The sequence below is a fragment of the Centruroides vittatus genome, unplaced genomic scaffold (assembly GCF_030686945.1).
Source record: "Centruroides vittatus isolate TY-2023 unplaced genomic scaffold, ASM3068694v2 contig_811, whole genome shotgun sequence".
In the NCBI taxonomy this organism is placed as follows: domain Eukaryota; kingdom Metazoa; phylum Arthropoda; class Arachnida; order Scorpiones; family Buthidae; genus Centruroides; species Centruroides vittatus.
Window position 1 is genome coordinate 17,545 of NW_027122529.1, and position 21,233 is coordinate 38,777.

Genomic DNA, 21,233 nt, shown 5'->3' on the forward strand with positions numbered 1-21,233 from the left:
CTTTAACAAATATAGAAGAAAAATGCCAGCAGCGAGTTGTATGACTTTTCCGGCAAAAAATGTCGACGTGTTTTATATTTTAAAAAATTGGCAGTGGCGCGTTATCCAACAGGCAATTGTCTGGGGCCCCTAACAATCATTTATAAGAAATATTTTCCCTGAAAATTCCCCCGAAGGAACATGTCTGAGGTCAACACCCTGATGCAAATTTTATCTGGGCCCCACGAAGTTATAACACGCTAAAGGCACAGGAGTTATTAAGTAAATGATCAAATCGTGCCCACTCCAAACACACACGGTAAGATCCCTCTCCGAAAAAATTATTCCACGAATCGATTTAAATTTCAAACCTGTTTGTCAAGACATTAATACGTCGACGTTTGGAATAAAAATATTGATATTTCCACCCGATCCTTATCTAAATAGTCGATGTAAAGAGAAAAGTTGGCACTCTTTAGTCATAAGAAAAATAATCACGTACGAAATATTCGGGTAGATTATTAATTTCTATCTGTTTGCTTATGGCAACCCGATACGTGGGCGATCTGCCGAGGGGGATGCCTCCTGTGAGTACTTTCTGTGGGAAAATGGCACCTATTTAGGTGTTACACCGGCGAAGAAAATCCAGAAAACTCTACCTTTTGGCGAGGGGCGAATCCACAACTATTGTTCGGCATCCAATGAAACCAAAAGAACTAAACACTAGTCATGGGTTCGCGCCTCACTAACAGGATAGCAAGGTGTTTTTTGGGTTTTCTTCACGTTAGTAACACTTAAAAAGGCCAATTTCCAGTAGAAATTCCTCCCCCTCGGCAGATCGCGTGTCGGATAGTATACAAACAATACTTAAATAATACCTTAATAAATAATATAAATTGCAATTGAATTTCGATAATCGAATCCCCAATCTTCTGTTTTATATTTGAAGTATCAATTACCAGAATAATATATATTATATATATAACATTTGAAACATTAAGGGGGATGCTTCACTTTGATGTCTTTTTTGGATTATCCGGAAGATAACTAAATGGATTTTTCGTCTTTAACGACTTCTACAAGAAAAATGTCCCGAGGAAATCCATTTTTAAGTTGTCTTCCTACCTCATTTATTTTCCAAAATATTAGATTTGGACCGGGAATACCGGGATTTATCTTCGTTTAATATTATTCTTTCGGCTAGAAATTAATGAAGTGAATTTTAAATTTAACTTTAATATTTAATTCGATATTTTAAAATAAAAAATATATACATATATATATATTTCTTTATTATGAAATATAAAGGGTTTTGTTTTATGTTTTTAAATCTATATTTCTTTCCGTTTTGTTATTTAACAGAGGAAGAGTATGGCGATCGATCAAAAAAATTACCCCCAAAATTTACATTTTTGGATTCGGGGACCTTAAAACGTCGACAAATGCATAAAAATTTGGGGTTCTTTCCTGTATATATGGATGTTAGTAGGAGTAGGAGGTTGGGAGTGTGAAGACACGATTGTGTTCACACACTTTGAAGGTTAATAGCTCCTGTGCCAATTGTGTAAAATCTTTGAAATTTTGCAGGGAGTTTCGTGTATTAGGACAAAATGTTTCCAGAAATTTTCAGGAAAATAGGGTGAATTTTTCGGGAGATGTGGCCTCATTCCATTAATATCTCTCGAACGAAAATGAAGACGTAAAGGTGTCGGTAGAAATTGTTTGGGATGAAAACGAGCTATTATCTATTGTGACGTCGTCAGAATTCCCGGCTGCAATTTTTCGTCGCAATGCTTTGTGAACTTTCTCTATACCTATTACTTTTTCCTGTTAACAGTAGAGTAACACTAGTCATCTAACTCAGTTCAGAAGAAAAGATTTAAATTGAAATAACGTAATTTCTGATACTAATCGAAAGTTTCTGTACAGTGAATCGGGACCTTTTATTCCAAAGCTTTCTATATCTGGTCTCGTCTTTCATCTACCTACCTCCGTTCGCGAGATTAAGGAAGGACAGACAGACGGACGACAGTGGGAATTTATAGGTCTACAATTTTTTCAATTGGATTCCAATTATAAAAATTATTTCGGAACAATTTTACAAACGTTTTCTGATTGGATTGTTTGGAATTTACGTCTTTTAAATTAAATTCGAATCGTAAATAATTGCGTATCGAGTGAAGAGAATCGATTTAATTTGGAATTTTTCGAAATTGATTGAATTTTTTGCCAATTGGTCGGACATTTTGTTAATAAAACTTTAAAATTGTGAAAAATTGAAAAGACTGTATTTTGTTTTTTAATTAAATATTTTCGTTACGATCTCCTGTGATCGAAGATTATTACTTTCTCGGCTCTTATATATAACAGAGGAAAATTATGTCTAGGATCATTTTTTGGGCTCAGGGGACCTTGAAACGTAGAAAAATGTAAAAAGTTAGGGTTTTTCTTCTATATGTACGAATACTTTTGTATGCGGTAGGGTTTGGATTTATTCTGTTCCGCCAACAGAACACGTGGCCGATCTGCCAAGAGGGTTAATCTCTGATGGACCCCCATATACGTGAAAAAAGCCCCGAAAAACTGCACGTGGTCAGTGTGTTAAACAGGCGCGAACCCACAACCACAGTGTTTATTTGTTTTATTCACTCAGCCACTGGTGGGCACGATTTTATTCACCCACTTTTAAGCTTAATAACTCTTGTGCCTTTTGTCGAAAATTCCTGAAATTTTCCACGGAGGTTTGTGTGTTAGGGGCAGTAATTCTGTTAAATTTTGGTGGTTAAAGGTCAAATACACCGAGTGGGATCGCACTTACTCGTTATTACCATTTACAATTTTTAATAAAATTCGTCTCCACCCTTAAAATTAAGCCCTTTATACATTTTATAATGATTAATAATATAAACATTTTAAAAATAAAATCCCATAACAGATGGCTCCACACGCAATTTTACGACGAGTTGTGTGACTTTGCCGGACACTCGCCGGGAAAGTCACCCAACTCGTCGCCGAACTCTTTTACTTCCAAATCATGTGAATTATTTCCCTCTATACCCTTACGTCTGACTATAATTGGCATTTGTTAGCCCCTAACGTAAACTAATTCTGGTAACGGCGAGTAAACACTAGTAAGAGGAATATTCGGTTACTTCCGGTTCCGGTATGCATCCAACTTATAATTTTCCTTATTATATTTAGTAAGCGATCAGGATATCGATCTTTAACGGATCGATAATTATGTGGATCGACTTATTTAACCGGCGGGTCTTACACCCGATCGATATTTTAAAAAGAGAATGTTGTACAAATCCGGAACATTTCTTAAATTCTAGAAGATGTGACGTTTCCCTTCTGTGACGTAATTGTTATTGGGAGAGTACACCAACTTCTCTTATCTCTTTTCCATTTATCTTTTATTGTAATTAATTCCCTTCCTCCTTACTTATTACTATTAAAGTCAACGAGGTAACATGATTTTTCAGCGATTTGTTCCCTTTAATGATGATATTTGGCCTGGTTATTTAATACCCACCGAAGAGAATAAACTCGATAATAGTAATTTAAATAATATATAAGCTTAATAAAAATAAATTGCCATTTTAAATCCGAAAGCCATTCTTGTTTAGTTATGGCCATTATGGATGCCAGCAGCAGCAACACGCGCCGATCAAAATTCGAATTTCATTAGTGATTCGGGGTAATAATTATAATTATTAAGTGATTTATAATTTTAAAATTGAAGATTTAAGCGATTTCGGATAAGGGAATAGTAATTTAATTTTCAAATATATTTATTAACGTTGCTTGGATGATGGCATTTAATACTTTGGAGTGGAATGTAATAGAGAGTTGGCTTATGAAAAAATATTCCAGCAGCGAGTTGCCTAACTTTTCCGGCGAATAAGTGTGAAATTGTGGTGGTGCCATCTGTTGCGATGTTATATTTTTAAAAGCTTTTGTGTTATTAATTATTATAAAATGGTAAAGAGGTTAATTATTAGGGTAAGGATGAGTTTTATAAAAAAATTGTGATGACTCACGACCTCTTCTATTTCCTCACCCTCTTGACCTTTAACCACCAAAATTTAATAGCGTTAATGCCTTCAATTCACAAATCTCCCTGCAAAATTTCAGAAATTTTCGACAAGAGGCACAGAAGTTATTAAGGTCTAAACAGGAGGAACTCCACACATCAATACAGTAGCGCGTTATTCTAAGGGCAAAAAGGGCAATTTCCTGGTGCACCCACTAACAAAGGACCTCAAACCAATCTCTTATAACTAAATATTCCCTCAAAAAATGATCTCGAAGAAAAATGTCTGAAATCAACACTGTACAAGGGACCCCCTAATTCAAATTTTCCTGGACCCCACGAAGCTATAATATCTATACATACAGAAACTTCCCAATTTCTTTGCATTTCTTGACGTTTGAAAGCCTCCGAGTCCACATGGGGGAGGGGAAGGTAACTATTTGACCGACGGCCATACTTTTCCCTCTGTTAAATATAACAGCCAGGAAAGTAAAAGTTTTCTTCTTTGCAGGAAGTAGAGATAAATGAATTTGTTTATGCTCAAAAGAAGGAAAATAGAATAAATGAGTGACGAGATTCCGATCACGTATATACTGTACATTATACATAACACATTTAAGAAGAGAAAGAATAGAGGAAGCTGCAAGCTAGACACGACAAAGTCGCGAGTGTATGTTAGTTTAGGAATGGCTCCTAATTAAGTGAGTTAAGGATTCTTTTGAAACTCGGCTATCTAACTAAGGGAAAAGCCATTAAAAGAACTTATTCTGTTAAGTTAAAATTTAGTAGAGACAGAATCGCTCTAACAGTCATCAAAGATAAGGCGAATGCGAACTTCTACAGAAGTTTTTACAAGAGAATTCCTTGGTGAATTGTTCTAATTCCGGTGAAAACTTTGCAAACTTTAGAGTAATCAAAATTACAGGCAAACAATAAATTTATCGTGTTATTAGGTTGCAATTTGGGCAGGAGGAGAACCCGATTAACTATTTACGAACTTCTGGTTTAAACCGGAAGTCACGTGATTTCAATTCAAATATTTTCCTCCGAAAGGTGTTAGATAGATGACCGGCACCACTCTGTTGTTATCAGGTGAAGTATGGGGTACAGGGGCAAGACGCTACTAAAATCCGGAGTATATAACTCTGTTTAGGGGAAACTCTTTGAATTGAAATAACGTAACTTCCGGTTTAAACCGGTTTACGTTTGGCCAGTGGATAACACCATCGGACACTGGAGAGTTGGTCGCGGGTTTCCGCCTGGCCACGTGGAGTTTTCCGGGTTTTCTTTACGTTAGTAACTCCTAAATAGGTGGAGTTTCCTATAAAAGACCTCCCAGGAGGTATTCCCTCTATGCAAACATATGTGTTTTAGTGTTGCTGTTCTGTTGCAGCAACACCAAAACACATCTTTGATGGTATAGAAGAGTTTAGATGATCGCCAAATTGTGGATTTATGTAATCGGTTAGACATAAAATGCCTGTAATTACATAAATTCCGTTGAAAATTATACGGTCGTAAAAATAATTGCCATGGAGAGAAGTCATCTTGAAATTGCAACTGGTGTTTACCCACAAACACTGGGTATTGTAGATTGTAGCTCGGAAGAAAGATTTATAGATGGAAAAAGACTTTCTCGATAGGGATCTTGCTGCGAGCTTCAGCAGGGGAGAGACATTACTCAACACCAATGATGTTCTATGAGATCACAAATTATAACCTCTGTCAGGTGGAAGCTGGGGGTTGTTTTGTTTTGAAATTTTTATTACTTTCCCAGCTGTTATAACAAAGAGAAAGTATGGCGATAACAGAGGGAAAGTATCACCCAAAATTCTTACATTTTTGGACTCGTGGACGTTTAAACGTCGAGAGGTTTTCTGTATGTTAGTGTGTGTAAGGGGCAGGATTATGATCACCCAACTTGAAGCTTAATAACTCCTGTGCCTTTAGTGGAAAATTTCTAAAATCTCGCATGCAGGTTTGGATGCTAGGGGCACTTACACTATTAAATTTTAGTGGCTAAAGGTCGACGGAGTGGGGGGATAGAGAGGAAGCCACGTTGTCGTATCTCGAGAGGGGTCGGACTTTAATGACGATTTTACTCGTTATTAGCATTTACAATTTTTATAAAACTCATCTCTGGAGCCAATTTCAATACATCTGTATACGGTTTTGCCCGGGAGGGTCAAACAGAAGGCTTATGGAGCCAGAAATTTTGGTGTTTACGTGACAATTAGGCCACTTGAAATCAAAATTAGTGGTTGTTTGGTTGTGGAATTTTGTTTTTTAGTTTACGGTAACACGACACATGGGCAATGTTTCAATGGGCTCTTTCAATTCCATTGTCTGGTGCCCCCACTAACAAGGGACCCAACGTCTTGCCAATTCGATTGACCTCCGAAAGTAAGAAGTCGCTTTGTATTCGTGCTAGAATTGATGAGAAATTACTTACTTTGTCGACTCGTCAACCTTCTTGGGGTTCGAAGCCACGACGGGATTCAAGTGTCTGAGTAACCAATCTTTTATAAGAAAATATGTTCTGAAAAATGTTTTAAGTCAAAACTGTGGTGCCGACTCTCCGGTCACACTGGTGTCAGAGCGGGATCGAGAACCGAGGCCCTCGAGACTCTATGTACGCTCCTCGACAGGGAACGAGGAATATCCCCAAGGGATACCTAATACACTCCGAGGACAAAGAGCTCGACCAAATTCTATACCGCCTAAGAGGCAGGCACAAGGGCGAATTAATAAAATAAATTGGCGAAGACTTAGAAGGGGCTCTCTACAAGAGAACACAAGTTTTTCCTGCTACCCTCGATCAGTCCACTCTCTACCTATAAAGAGAATAATTGCTTTCGATCTCCGATTCCTACCAACATGCATAGAGTGAGGGATGAAGCAAATTTATTAGTCAGAAACCGGGGAGGAAGTAGAACAATAGCCCGCGGTTTAGAACTGAATTTATCCTGTAGGATTAACGGATATTCGGCTCGATTGGCCATAGATACCGGCTCTAAAGTAACGCTTCTATCCAGCTCTTTGGCTCGAAGAGTAGCTCAAATAGAATATAATAGAAGGGAAGGAAAGGTGTTGTTTCAAAGCATTACAAGCCATGGAATAAAAACTTATGGAGCGATGGAGTTATGCTTCGACATCGGACCCTTGCGGTTTTCCTATTGTTATGTGGTGGACGATCCGATCACCAAACCGTTTGACGGGCTCCTAGGGAGAGATATCATTAAAGCGCACAGGTTAACGATTTGTTTGACTAGACAAAAAATTAATTCTTCCGGAGGGTGAGGAGACCGATTTCCGAAGGGGGCCCGAATCAAGGGAAGTAACAAAACTGGCTCCAGTAGATATAGAACGAGATCGTAAAGGCACATATATAAAATCTAATGCTCACCCTATTCCTAACGATCCTAAATCCAAAGCTACTCATATCTCAATAGAAATATACCTCCGAGAGCAAACTCGAGATGTAGTTCTACTGACTGGTTGTAATCTTCCCCGAGAACGGAAATGATTACTATGGTCAAAATCACAGGCATAAAACGAAAAGGAAAACAGGGAATTATAGAATCGGGAATATTTAACCAAGATGGAGTTGTAGGGACAGATATCCTAGCAAAAACGAAAAAGGGAGGACAAGTGCCTATTCGAATAACAAATCTTTCTACACAACCTAGAAAACTACCAAAGGGCGAACGTGTCGGGACCTTTTTAAAGGTAATAGAGGAGAAAACGCCTCCCAGCAATCAGAATCCTACTAATCAGCGATCTACCCCGAATCTTACCAAAGAGGAATTTAGTCAATTGTTTGATTGGTCCCTTATTGAAAAAGAGAGAAAGAGAGTACCTTTAATTTGTTGATTAAACTAAACCACGCTTAGTATAAATAACAACTCGCGCCTTGTGCTAACCTTTTCCGCGGTGCCACATACTCACAATGTTTTGTTGTGATGTAACCTATCCTGTTGTAAAAAATTCTGTTAACGACTCTGTGCATTCAGTCTCTGTGCATTCAGAGAGAGAGAGAGAGAGAGCGAGAGAGAAACCTTTTTCAACCCTTTGGTAATCTAAACGAAAAAAATCGAACTTGTACTTTGGAGAGTGACCTGCTTTCAAATCAAACCGCCGTAGCGGCTTCCGGGTCAATCGAGACCCGGTGGTGTCATTCTGACGAGGCACTAAAGAGGTGCCGACCCTCCGGTCATCTTCATTAAGTCCGACCCCACTCGAGATATGACACGTGATTCCTTTTATCTTCCCATCTCTTTGACCTTTAACCACCAAAATTTAACAGAATTAATGCTTCTAGTACACGAACCATTCTAAAAAATTTCAGAAATTTTCGACAAAAGGCACAGAAGTTATTAAGGTCTAAATAGGGTGAACAAAATCGCGCCCCCACACTTACTAATATTCATACGTACAGAAAAACTCCCTTAACATTTTATTGTTTTATATATGTATTTACTTTAAGGCAATTTTCTAAGGCAGACAATTTTCTTCAACAGTAAATAAGTCAAAGAAATGGAAGGCCATTTTGGGGGGAGCGAGTTTTATCGAGAGATAGCAAATCGACACTTTTTTCTGGACTAAAATGGACTTTCGAGAGTTCGCACTCGATTTAAAATAAAATAATTCGAATGATAAATGGCTACTCCCTTGAAATATTTATCTTACCTCTTTGAAATACAATATTTAAAATGAAATTTTAAAATTTACATTTGTATTCTAGAGAAACTTCCTCGTCTTGCCAATTCGATTGACCTCCGAAAGTAAGGAGTCGCTTTGTATTCGTGCTAGAATTGATGAGAAATTACTTTGTCGACTCGTCAACCTTCTTGGGGTTCGAACCCACGATGGGATTCAAGTGTCTGAGTAATTGACAGAATAGAAGTAAATAAACAATATAAATTTAGGATTACCTCGATAATAGGTGGCAACAATACGTGGGCGATACCTCCCCTGTTTAGGTATTACAAAGGCGAAGAAAACGTGGTGAGGTGCGAACCCACGACCTTCAACGGTTTTATCCACTGGTGGGTATGTCGTTAGGGGTATCTTTATTTTAATCTTTTAATATAATAGGGGGGATTCTTCCATTATTTGCGGTAATAATAAGAGAAATAAAAGAACAAAGAATTCGTTTTATGTATTCACGGTTAACAATAAACGTAACCGTTTCTTATCATAATAAAACACGTCGGTGTCATTTAACTTTACAATAATATTTGCGGGGCGAAGTCGTAAATTCTCGTTTTATTATAAAGTGACCGGGAGACAAAATTAAAACGAATTTTAAACGTTGTCATTCGTGACGTTGTTACTTAAACAAATTGTAAATTTATGAATTGTTTTTCATGTTTAATATTGTCATTTTAACCGCAATTTTAAATGAATTTAAAGTTAAGAAGAAAAAATCGTTCGGAAATTCCTTCCTAGATTATTACCGTATTTTCCGGCGTATAAGGCGCTACCCATTTGCAGTATTTTTTTCGTCTTTTTAAGGTTTTTCTGACGAAGAGAAATTGCATCTAGCAATAGTGTAGTTTCAGTACAACGTAATTCTCAATATTAAAAACAACTGACAACGTTGTTGCTGGACTTTTTCCGGCATTCTTTATTTGTTTTTTTTTCCCTTTAAAAGTCTTCAGATTGGTTCGGGGATATTAAGTTGTGGGGCTATATATCCCGATCAAATAGTTCGATTTTCCTGAAAATTTGTAGAAAAATCACACTATAATACGCAGACCACCCTGCAAAATTTGAGAAATTTTTGACGAAGGGCACGCCAGTTATTTAGCTTTAAATTGGGTGAACAAAATTGGGCCCATCCATGCATAGAGGAAACCCCCAACTTCTTTGTATTTCTGGAGGTTTTAAGGTCCCATGAGTTAAGATTATTTCTGGAAATTTTGGTGCGATATTTTCGAAAATTTTCTTATAAATTCGAATTATCAAATAAAATAAAATATATTCGGATGAAAATGGCCCGAAGGAGAGGGGAAAGTATCTTCGATCGAAGATTTAGGATACTGCCGATTTGATTTATTTTGCGAATTAAATAAACTCAAAACCAGTAAATTTATAAACCGCGGAATACGAAACGTAATCGATAAAATTGAATTCCTATCCGCCATTGTTTGATGCAAATGACAAGGCTACAATCTAAATTATTAAATGTACAGTTTAATTTATTGTCAGTTTAAAATTCGATTCTCAGTGAACTTCTATAATTTAAGTGAACCTCTCTTAATGGGACCCCACTTTACTCGAGGCTCCAAAATTTACGAGGGCCTCGAAGAGTCGTTTGGACCTCTCTCGAGATCTGAATGACCTCAAGCTGAGGTATGAGTTTACGAAGATTGGTCTGTTTGATACCTGGTTCCTGTGCCAGTAGTCCACAGTGGAGATCGTGGGTTCGCGCCTGGCCAACAAGATGACCCTAGTTTTTTTTTTTTTTTTTTGGATTTTCTTTACGTTAGGGTCCAATTTCTTATGTAAGTTTTCCTGGGTGGCACTCCCATGGTACAGATCGCTCATGTGTCGCGGTGCCGTAAACGAATAAAATATGTTCCTGTATTTTTGGTACCTTGAAGTTTGGCTTGTTATAGAGGCCCTACGCGAGTCAATAACGGGCCCTAATGCTTAGATCCGCCACTGGGCATAGATTCTAAATAACATTCCACCCGCTACGAACTCCCGTTACTGTATATGGCATTGCATAACGTTAAGCTTATTTGACAGGTAATTCGTCTTTTTAAATAATCACGTAATAAATGATTGGAATTTTAATGTGTCGAGGTATTCAAAGACTAATTTTGTCGAATTTTTAATTAATTACTTTCTAAAATCGACTTAGGTATAACTGCGAATTAAATAACTGTGACTAGACACGGTCGGAACACAGAATGTGTTTTAGATTTAATGCAAACTAATGATGATTGTGTCAGATATAGTGCAATAGATAATCTCGTTTCTGATCACTTCCTTCTTATCTGCTGCAAGAATCGACGTAGAGAAAATTTTTGCTCACTTATCGACAAATAAATAGAAATTCTTCGTTTAACTACTCTACTCGGATAAATTTACACCAAATTATCTAATGGCCGAGCGGTTATGGCGGCAGCTTACCGCTCTGAAGGACTGGAATAACTTCAGGAATTTCTCGAGATGTACACCATTGTAGGACCTTCATCGGCAACCACTAAGCCATAATGATGGAACCCATAATGAATTTTTTGAGGGTTTCATCATCTAGGCTAACAGAACCCATAATTGACGTTTTTAGGCTCTCTTAATGTCGATTATGGGTTTTGTTAGCCTACAATGGACCCCGAGGACGGAGAGAGAGTGCCCACTTTTATAATTTTGTTTTGTTCCACTTGCGTATTCGGCAACACGACACCTGGGCAATCTGCCGAGAGGTGAGGACTTTCTACGAGAAAATTGACCCTATTTAGATGTTACAAACGTAAATAAAACCCTAAAAACACGCGACCAGCTAGGCGCGAACCCACCACCAACTACTAATGTTCTACGAGTTTTAGAAAGGTAAATTAAGAAAAAATAACTAAGGAAACTGAAAGTTGTTTTTTTTATAAAAGAAATAATTGTAAAACATTAGTTTCTTGTCATTTATTTTGTTCATTTTCGTTTCGATTTTGTTCGAAAGTTAATCGATCCGACGAGACTTGAAAATTAATAGACGTAGCGAGTTTACCGAGTCTAACATGATAATTCTGCGAGTAGCGGAAAAAAAACATTTACTACGGCTGAAGTTGTTTTTTTTATAAAAGAAATAATTGTAAAACATTAGTTTCTTGTCATTTATTTTGTTCATTTTCGTTTCGATTTTGTTCGAAAGTTAATCGATCCGACGAGACTTGAAAATTAATAGACGTCTAGTTACCGAGTGAAATGATTATTTATACTTCCTCGGTGAATTTAAAATGACGAAATGCTGGACAAACCCGTAAAATCGAAGTATTTAATTTAATTATCGAGTAAAACTTCTCGAAATAAAAGATATTTTTTACACAATACTTCTGATAATAACAATTTGGATTTGATTGGATTGATGGAAGATAACGTTGCACACGGGAACCACCGGTGCCGAGTGGATAAAACCATCGAATACTGGTAGTTGGTCGTGGGTTCGTACCTCGCCACGTGGAATTTTCCGGGTTTCTTTGCGTTAGTAACACCTAAATGGGGCCAGTTTCCATAAAAGTCGTCCCTTGAGGCATTCCACTTTGCCACGTGGAATTTTCCGGGTTCCTTTGCGTTAGTAACACCTAAATGGAGCCAGTTTCCATAAAAGTCGTCCCTTGAGGCATTCCACTTTGCCACGTGGAATTTTCCGGGTTCCTTTGCGTTAGTAACACCTAAATGGAGCCAGTTTCCGTAAAAGTCGTCCCTTGAGGCATTCCTCTTGGCGTAACCAAATGGGCGATGTGCCTACCGGGAGGATTTTCTAGTTCCCATTTAGGAATTAGACACGTGAAGATAACTCCATTGGTGTGGTGCGAACCCACGAGTGTTCTGCGGTGTTATCCATTGGTCACTAGATTGCTACGATTTGAAGAGTCTACGAGTATGAAAGACATATTAAAAGAAAACAAAAGAGAACGAATAATCGAATAAGTGTTTTTCTTTTCTTTTTTTTAGTGCGAATAAAGTCAGGTGCCACGACCGAAACTAACGTGTTAAAAAATAATCTTCTACTCTAAATAATTGGTTGCATTCTCTAATGACACGATACAACAATTAAATATTAAATTTAATAGTGTAACAGGGCAAAAATGACGTTCTATATAAAAAATAATTGGCAAATTTGTTCACGAAAGTCGTTAATTATAAACTCGGATCGGTGCCATTGCCACCCGAAAAGACTTTTTGTTGACCTGGTTCCAAATTATGATACTATATTTCAATTTCGTAATAATGTCTAACCGAATTAATAAGAAATTAAATAGATAAAAAAAATTAAAGATTTCACACGAAGAAGGCTTACGCACGCCCTTGATAACCGCACCCATTCTTATCATTATTTTTTATGTTCGATTTACGACAAGACCAGGCGTAATATATATAATAAAATTCTACGAATATCTCCGAATCGATCCGAAACAGAGGTTTACAAAAAACAAAACGTTTTAAGCGGGGCGATACCAAATACAGTAAGTAAATTGATAACGTGATTATCGAAGAAGCTTAGTATACGACAACGCGACATATGGGCGATCTGTCGAAGTGGATGCCTCCCCGGATGTCTTTTATAAGAAACTGACCCCTATTTAGGTGTTACACGTGAAGAAAATACGGAAAATTCCACGTTGGGGAAGCGCGAACCCGCGACTGGTATTCAGTAGTTTTTTATTCACTCGGACAGTTTATCGAACAAGAAAAAAAAATGATAGTTCTGCAAACGTTAATAATGGGGCATGAAATTCAGATTAAAATATATAAATGGAACCATTATATTATTTGTTAAACGCATCAATAAATACAGGTAAGTGTTCCATTTATTTTATTTGGCCGTTAAAGAATAATAAAGATATTCCATTTAATTCTTGAAATATTGGAAGGTACTCGTAAAATAAATATTAGTTCGTGCCTCGGAGCGTGTTGCACTGCAATTTTCTTTCTTTTTTTTTCAAAAAGTGAATTAATTATAAAAATTCTATAGCGTAAAAAATATATTATTTTTTTATAATAATTTTATAAGGTTTTTACGGCAGAAAATAAAACAAATTACTCTGTGAGTTATTGCAGAAGTGAAATAGTTAACACGGCAGTGGGAGTACCCATATTTTTGTGCGTTGAGAACACTACTTAATGCTATTTTCTCACAAATATTTTACTTATTTCAAATAATTTATGTGATTTTCTCTGATTTTTCTCCTTTTTTTTTGCCTTTGCAAAGCGTAATAATTTAATGAGAGAAAATTCGTATAATGAATAAATAGAAGAATATTCAAGACACTTCTTTGTTCTGTTTACACTTAAAAATCGATATGCACAAAATAAACAAAGAGGAGGAGAATCGGGTCTCACTCAATTCGAATAACGTTTTACTCTTCTGGCTGTTATATATAACAGAGAGAAAATATGGCCACCTGTCGAAAATTGGCCCCCAAGAATGGGTGAAAATGGCCTCCCAGAAATAAAAAAATCGGGTGTTTTTTTTCCTGTTTGTATAGGTTAAACGTGTGAATAGAGTTTGTATATGTATCTACGAATGCGCTTTTGGGGGGTTTCAGATGTATAATAAGGTCTTAGGCAAGCACGGATTGGCCATGCCCCCGTTTTAACGCATTTATACGCGCTCGTATCGCGTAATTCTCGATAAAACTAGGTAATACCGAATCTTGGGTACTTGTTTGGACCCGGTAAAAACGCGACGCACTAGAGAAAAAAGTCCAAAAGAGGTTTCGTATAAACAGCGACTGCGATTTGTCAAGCGATAAAAGTAGCGAGTCGCGGTTTTCGAGAGAAAAGAAGCGATAAAACGCTGCTACAAATATCGTTGCGATAAGCAGAAATCCTATCTCAGTACTTGGAGAGTTTCTATGGCTATTAAACAACATAATGGGTCGTTGGAAAACATTTTTGAAACGTAAATAGTTATATATAGACAAACTCTTGAAACCTATTTTTTGCTATATCTCGCATCTCGCTTATCGCCACGATAAATCCGCGATAAAAAAAAATTAAAAATCGAGATTTTTGCATTATTTTATACTCGTTAAGTCGCCTAGCGAGAAAGAATTCTATCGCTAAATTTTTGTCTCAGCGATAATCGCGGAAAATGGCGATATGTTTATGATGGAGACTGCGATTATCGTAAATTGCTTTTCTCTTCTCGCAAATCGCTTTCTACGTATAACCGAAGTTTCTACATTTAAAATCGCCACTGTATTTTCACTAAAATGATTGTTAAGTCGCGTAGAGGATACTTCATTATGAAATATAATATATAAATGAATTCATTATACGAATTTTAAACACGAGAAAGTACACAATTAACGTCTTTTGGCTCGTTTTAACGAGGTTTGTTCGCTGTATCGATCCGTTGGAAGTTTCTTTGGCATGATGCTATTTAAAATGCATATCTCTGTTTATATTTTATTCTTCGACCAAGATTACGATCTCATATTCAACTATACGAATCTGGTGTTTTAGAACATGCCATAAAGGTTTTTTTTCTTTATAAATTCTTTATCCAAGCGATAATTCTTAATGGCCACGTTAAATCCGGTATATTCTACAAAGGGAAAACAATTTTAGTTAAGAAATACATTTAAGAAAAATTCAGCAACGAGTTGCATAACTTTCCCGGCAAGAGTTAAAGTTGTTTGTGGAGCCATCTGTTAGTGATTTTTATCTAGAAAGACTATATATTATTCATTATTATAAAATGTCAAAGGTTTGAGGGTGTAGATGAATTTTATAAAAGTTGTAAATGCTAATAACGAGTAAAACCGCTCGAGTTACGACACGTGACACTCTCTATCTCTTCACCCCCTTGGCTTTTAACCGCCAAAATTTCATGGCATTAATGCCCATAATACCCAAATCTTCCTGCACAATTTCAGAAAATTTTGGCAAAAGGCACAGGAGTTATTAAGCTTTAAATTATGCTTCAAATGGACAAAATTGCGCCCCCTACGAACACATTAACATTCATACGTACAGTAAAAAACATCCAATTGTTTTGTATTTCTCGATGTTTTAAGGTTTCTTAAGCCCAAAAATTAAAAAAAATTGGGGGTAATTGTTTGACTGATTGCCATACATTCCTTCTGCTATATTTAACAACCGGAAGAATTAAAATGCAAATGATTTAAACTACGATTGAATAAAAGATAAAAATGAACAGATGTTTTTGTCTTCCGACTAGTGTTTAACTCGAAAGACAAGAGAATTTGTTATCAAATTTCTTTTATATTCCCTGGTTCGTGTATTTCTCTGATAGACACGTCTTTGTGGTCTGACACTAACATTTTTAAATATTTAACAAGGGAATATCCTAGTCAGATTCCTTGATTGTTCGTTCGGGTGTATGGTTTTGTTTTTGATTATTTATAACGTCCGTCTTTTATCGAAAATTTATGAAATTTTGCAGGGAGGTTTGCGTGTTAGGGGCATTTATGCTATTAAATTTTGGTGGTTAAAGGTCGAGGGGGTGTGGAGATAGAGGAGGGTCATTCGAGTGGGATCGGATTTAATGACGATTTTAATTGTTAGCGTTACAATATTTTTGAAAAAACCATCTCTACCTTCAATTACCATTTTATAATAATTAACAATATCAAAAGATTTAGAATATAATCTCACAATAAATGGCTCTATATACAACTTTAACATTTTTGCCAGGAAAGTTACACAACTGCCTACAGGATTTATTGTATTATATAGTTTATTTTATACAAAAGATTTTCATACAGTTACTATTATAAATTCGATGGAGGAACCATTTGTCTACTGAAATAATGCGTTTTAAAATACAGTACATTTTTCCCAAATCTTATATAAATAAATCGAATTTATTACATGACAGCGAAAATATTGAAAACATGCATCGTTGTGACGAATAGAAATTGCTGTTACGCGACACATATTTATGCTGCATCTGTATATCATCGACATATATCTACTGTTCACTATAATATAACGTCACACATCAAATTCGAACACATTTATAACACTGGGATATTGATCTAAAATAATAAAAATCTGAAGGCGTGTCATTTTGAAACATAGTAACTTAGAATGATAAAATTTAACGTGCCTGTCAATTAGAACTAAACTAGCTGCGTATGCCCGGCGTTACTTGAATTTTTCAAGGGGTGGGGGGATTGTTGAGGTTGAGTTGGAAGAGGACGTTAGTAACTAAAATATACATTTATTAACCACAGTATTTTACTGCAAAACACTAAGAAATTGCTCGGATTAAACTTAACAGGGGGGGACACCGATATGCCTATCCTATAGACTTAACACTACATTTTCCACTTCGCCACGCTCGAACCATTGTATCTGTCTCAAATCTTTCTACAGCGGCGTTATCTACGTAATAAGAGCTTCAATTTGATACCTGAATTATATTATTAACCCCTGCAGGTTAGTCAAACCAAGTCGAACAAATTAAAAACTTCTTTCGACTATTAGAAGTAAATTAAAAAAACAATTGACATCACTAATCTTAAATCATTAAAACATCCTAAAGAGAAAGGATAGAAAGAGAAAGAAGATCTAAAATAATAGGGAGAAAAAGGTTTAAAATAATAAAAATTATCTAAGAATTCCTGTTGTCGTGTCTGTCGATAACGCTGCGTAATCAGCGAAAGGATAATCATTTTTTAATTGTTCTAATTAATAACTAATTTATTCGCGCATTTAATTATCAGTAATTAAGTACGAATTCTCTGGAAATAAGAGAATTAAATAAATAATTATCGACACTGGAGATTTATGGAGTGGCTTTCTAATCCAAGAACCAGTCGACTTTCTTCTAACTTATCACCTCTATATTTTGTGAAGTAAATTTGGTAGACATTTATAAAAAAAACACCCGACATTTTTTCCCAATCTTAATTTAAATATATAACATTAATTTATCAATAAATTAATGACTCGCGTCGTCGTAACTCATGTCTCTCTCCTGTGTTCTAGGGAAATTTATGAGCAAACTCTTCGATTTAACGATATAAATTACTTTATGGCGTATTTTAATGTAATTTTATAAAGTCTACTTAACTCGACTGACGAATTTTTAAGGTTTTAAAAGGGGTTCGTACCAGTACTTACAAAGCTTGTTAGCTCTCTCTCTCTCTGAAAAATCCCTTCAGGATAAAGAAGATTCTGCTGTAAATTATTCCTCATTTGGGATAAAGTGAAGGGTTTCTGCTACTTCATATTGTGCAGCAGATATTAGTAAATATAGTTAAATATAAATGCACTACTTTAAGAGGAAGTGTAGGCAAATATCAAAGTGCAGCTAACCGTCGATAGTACATTAACATAATATAGAATTGCCGTATTTGAACGATTAACTTTTGACCATCGGAGCTGCAGTTAATTTGGATTGGAGCGGAACAGGTGCTCCTTTATTCGCCCTAATTAATCATAACGTTGGTGGAATAGGCAAAGAGCCAATGATATAAATTCTCTTTAAAAAATGTAATCGAGAAAAAACAAAATTGAATAAGACAGTAACTAGTGGCGAAAAGGTGAAAAAAGCTGGCAACACTGTTGCTGGATTTTCCCGGCATTCTTTGTTTTTATTCCTAATAATTGCTACCATTATATTTCAGTTTTAAGATTGGTTCGGAAGATGTTAAAGGAATGGAGCCATATCTCATGAACCAATAGCCCGATTTTTCTGAAAATTTGTAAAGTCGTCAGCCCCCAATACGCAGATCTCCGTGCAAAATTTCAGAAATTTTGGATTAAAGGTACGCGAGTAATTAAGCTTTAAATTTGGTGAATAAAAACGTGCTTCCCGAAGACTAACATCGATATATGCAGAAAACCCCAACTTTTTTTGCACTTCTCGAGTCCAAACATGTAAAAATCTTGAGGGCAAGCCATTTTTTGACTGGTTTCCATACTTTTCCTCTGTTACACATAACAGCCGGGAAAGTAAAAATGGCGCTACGTTCAGACGAATGAAAAACGACGAAAAATTTTGGCAAATTATCCGATAAATTATTCATTTATTTATTTAGAATGATATGAATAATTAGGAGGAAACTGTAATAGAAAAAATAACAAGGCGTTGTAATAATGAATACAAGTCATATCGTTATTCAGTAATTAATAATCATCTGATTAAAGTAACTGTAATTTGGGATTTAAGTTTGAAAACAAAATTAACCTCATCGTCTACCGTTTCTTTTTGCTTCCTAAAAGAACAATTATTCTCGTAATTAATTGAAAATTCTTTAGCAAAATACCGAGAAATTGGCATTTTTATACAGAATTTTATAATTAATTATGAAGTTAAGTGTACGTAGGGGAGAAATAAATCCATTTTTGAAACAAAATCGTATTAAATCGAGAAGAGGATTTAATGATCTTTGATTTCCTTTGATGGAAAGATAAAATTTAAAAAAGAAGCCAACATTTAAGTAAATTTTCTGATTTTTTTCCTTCCTTCTTTTCTTTTTTTCCTGAAGACATTTGAGAAACCACAATTAGTTCCTCCTCAAGATCGATCTTGAATAATTTATTTACACGTTTCTTCTCTGATTTTTCGTGAATATCTGTGAAAAATATTAAGGTTTCTAATTGAAGAAATGCTTCAATTCAAAACTCCCTCCCCCAAAGGTGTATAGGTTAGATAGGTGTTGGCACGACTCTATTGTTAAAAGGAAAAGTATGATGTACAGGGGGAAAGCAATGCCTTTTGATTAAGATCTCTATTTGCTAATCAAAAACTACTAACCTATTAATAAACAAGGTCCAAGTAGGCAGGATATACACAGAAATTTAAAGAAATAAGGACACAGAATTACTACAGAAGTTACTTTCTAACTGGTGGGTGGAAAGTAACTAGACATTGAGATATCGCTATAATTTATATAATTATTATGTACATATAATAAAAACTATTTGAAACTTATCTTATTAAATGAAAATACGGATGCATACCTTAAATTCGATGTAGACACGGCATATTTTTCTCAGATCGTAATGTGGATGAACGTGAACATTAACTACTGATTTCACTCCACAGCGTGGAGCAATCTGCGCTCCCTTCTAAACAGACAAGAAGTCGGCTATCTTCTAAACTGCTACGAACTGCATCCTCTCTTGTTTACTACACATATCACCGGTCAAAAATTATAAAATTGCAATAATTAATATAGACGAAAACGTAAATTTTGTTACGATTGCTTTATTCTTACAAACGTTATAACGATTTGTCAATGCCTAGTTACTTTTAATCCATCGATATATGCTTGTTGATGAAATTAATCCCGTTTCATTAAATTTGCATATTGGGGATGGTATAAAACACAAGCACGAGTACAGGTAAAATAAAAAAGAATACAGCAATCTTGTTTGTAAAAAAAAATGAAAGAGAAGAGGAGGAATTACTGATTGATCGCTTTAATTTCTCCATACGAAAAGTTTAAGTGACAAGGTGATACATAAAAGGTGGAAAAATTTTGCTTCCGAATTTAATAAGTAACTCCAATGCCACCCCCTTGTTAATTCACCGTGGAGTTCGACCTGTGGACCAATCAACACATTCGACCTAAAAACACATTCGATTCCCATAATCGACACATTCTTCCAACAACAAAACTCCCGAATAATACAGTAAAACCTGTCTAAAACGGAACCTGGAATAAAACAATAAACTATCTAAACGGAAAAATTCTTCTAACGGAGCGATTTTAGATGTTAAAAATAAAAACCTGTTCGAAACGGTGAATTTGCTATTCCGCTTTACACAGGTTTTTATACAGTACACTGGAAACACTGGAAACTTAAGTAACGAGAACAGTCGGATTTAATCGTTGTATTGTTAAATAGAAAAACCTGTTCATAACGAAAACCTGCCAAACCGGAAAAAAACATTTCGGTTTACACAGGTTTTACAATATAAGCTCTTCCGCTCAGATAATAAAGAATAATTCCCCCCAAAAATACGTCATTTACAAGAATGGGAAGAAGGGAAATTACATTTTAAATCTCGAAATGGAAATCGCACGACAAATTTTATAGCAGCGAGAAAGATTAATCGCCGTTTACTCTATTTATAAATGGCGTAGTAAAGGAATACGTCCGAGAAATTTTATAATTACGAAGACAGGAGTTAATATACCGAACACGGGAGAGTAAATAGATGTGTCGCGATTATCTTTCGGACAATGTGACAATTAGACACGTCGTATCGCGCCGAGCGATTAACGAAAGTGTAGAAAATCGATCGACAAACTTCGAATAATTTAAATGCAATTTAAGAAATAAATAAACATAAACAACCGGCAACACTGCTGCTAGACTTTCCCGGCATCTTCATCACTAATGATTGTTGCCGTTACTGTTCACGTTGTGTTGGAAGATATTAAAGGGAGATATCTCCCGAAAAAATGCTTCGATTTTTCTGAAAATTTCTAGGAACGTTTATATCTAAAACCCGCACCACCCTGCAAAATTTCAGAAATTTTTGACCAAAAGCATTCGAGTT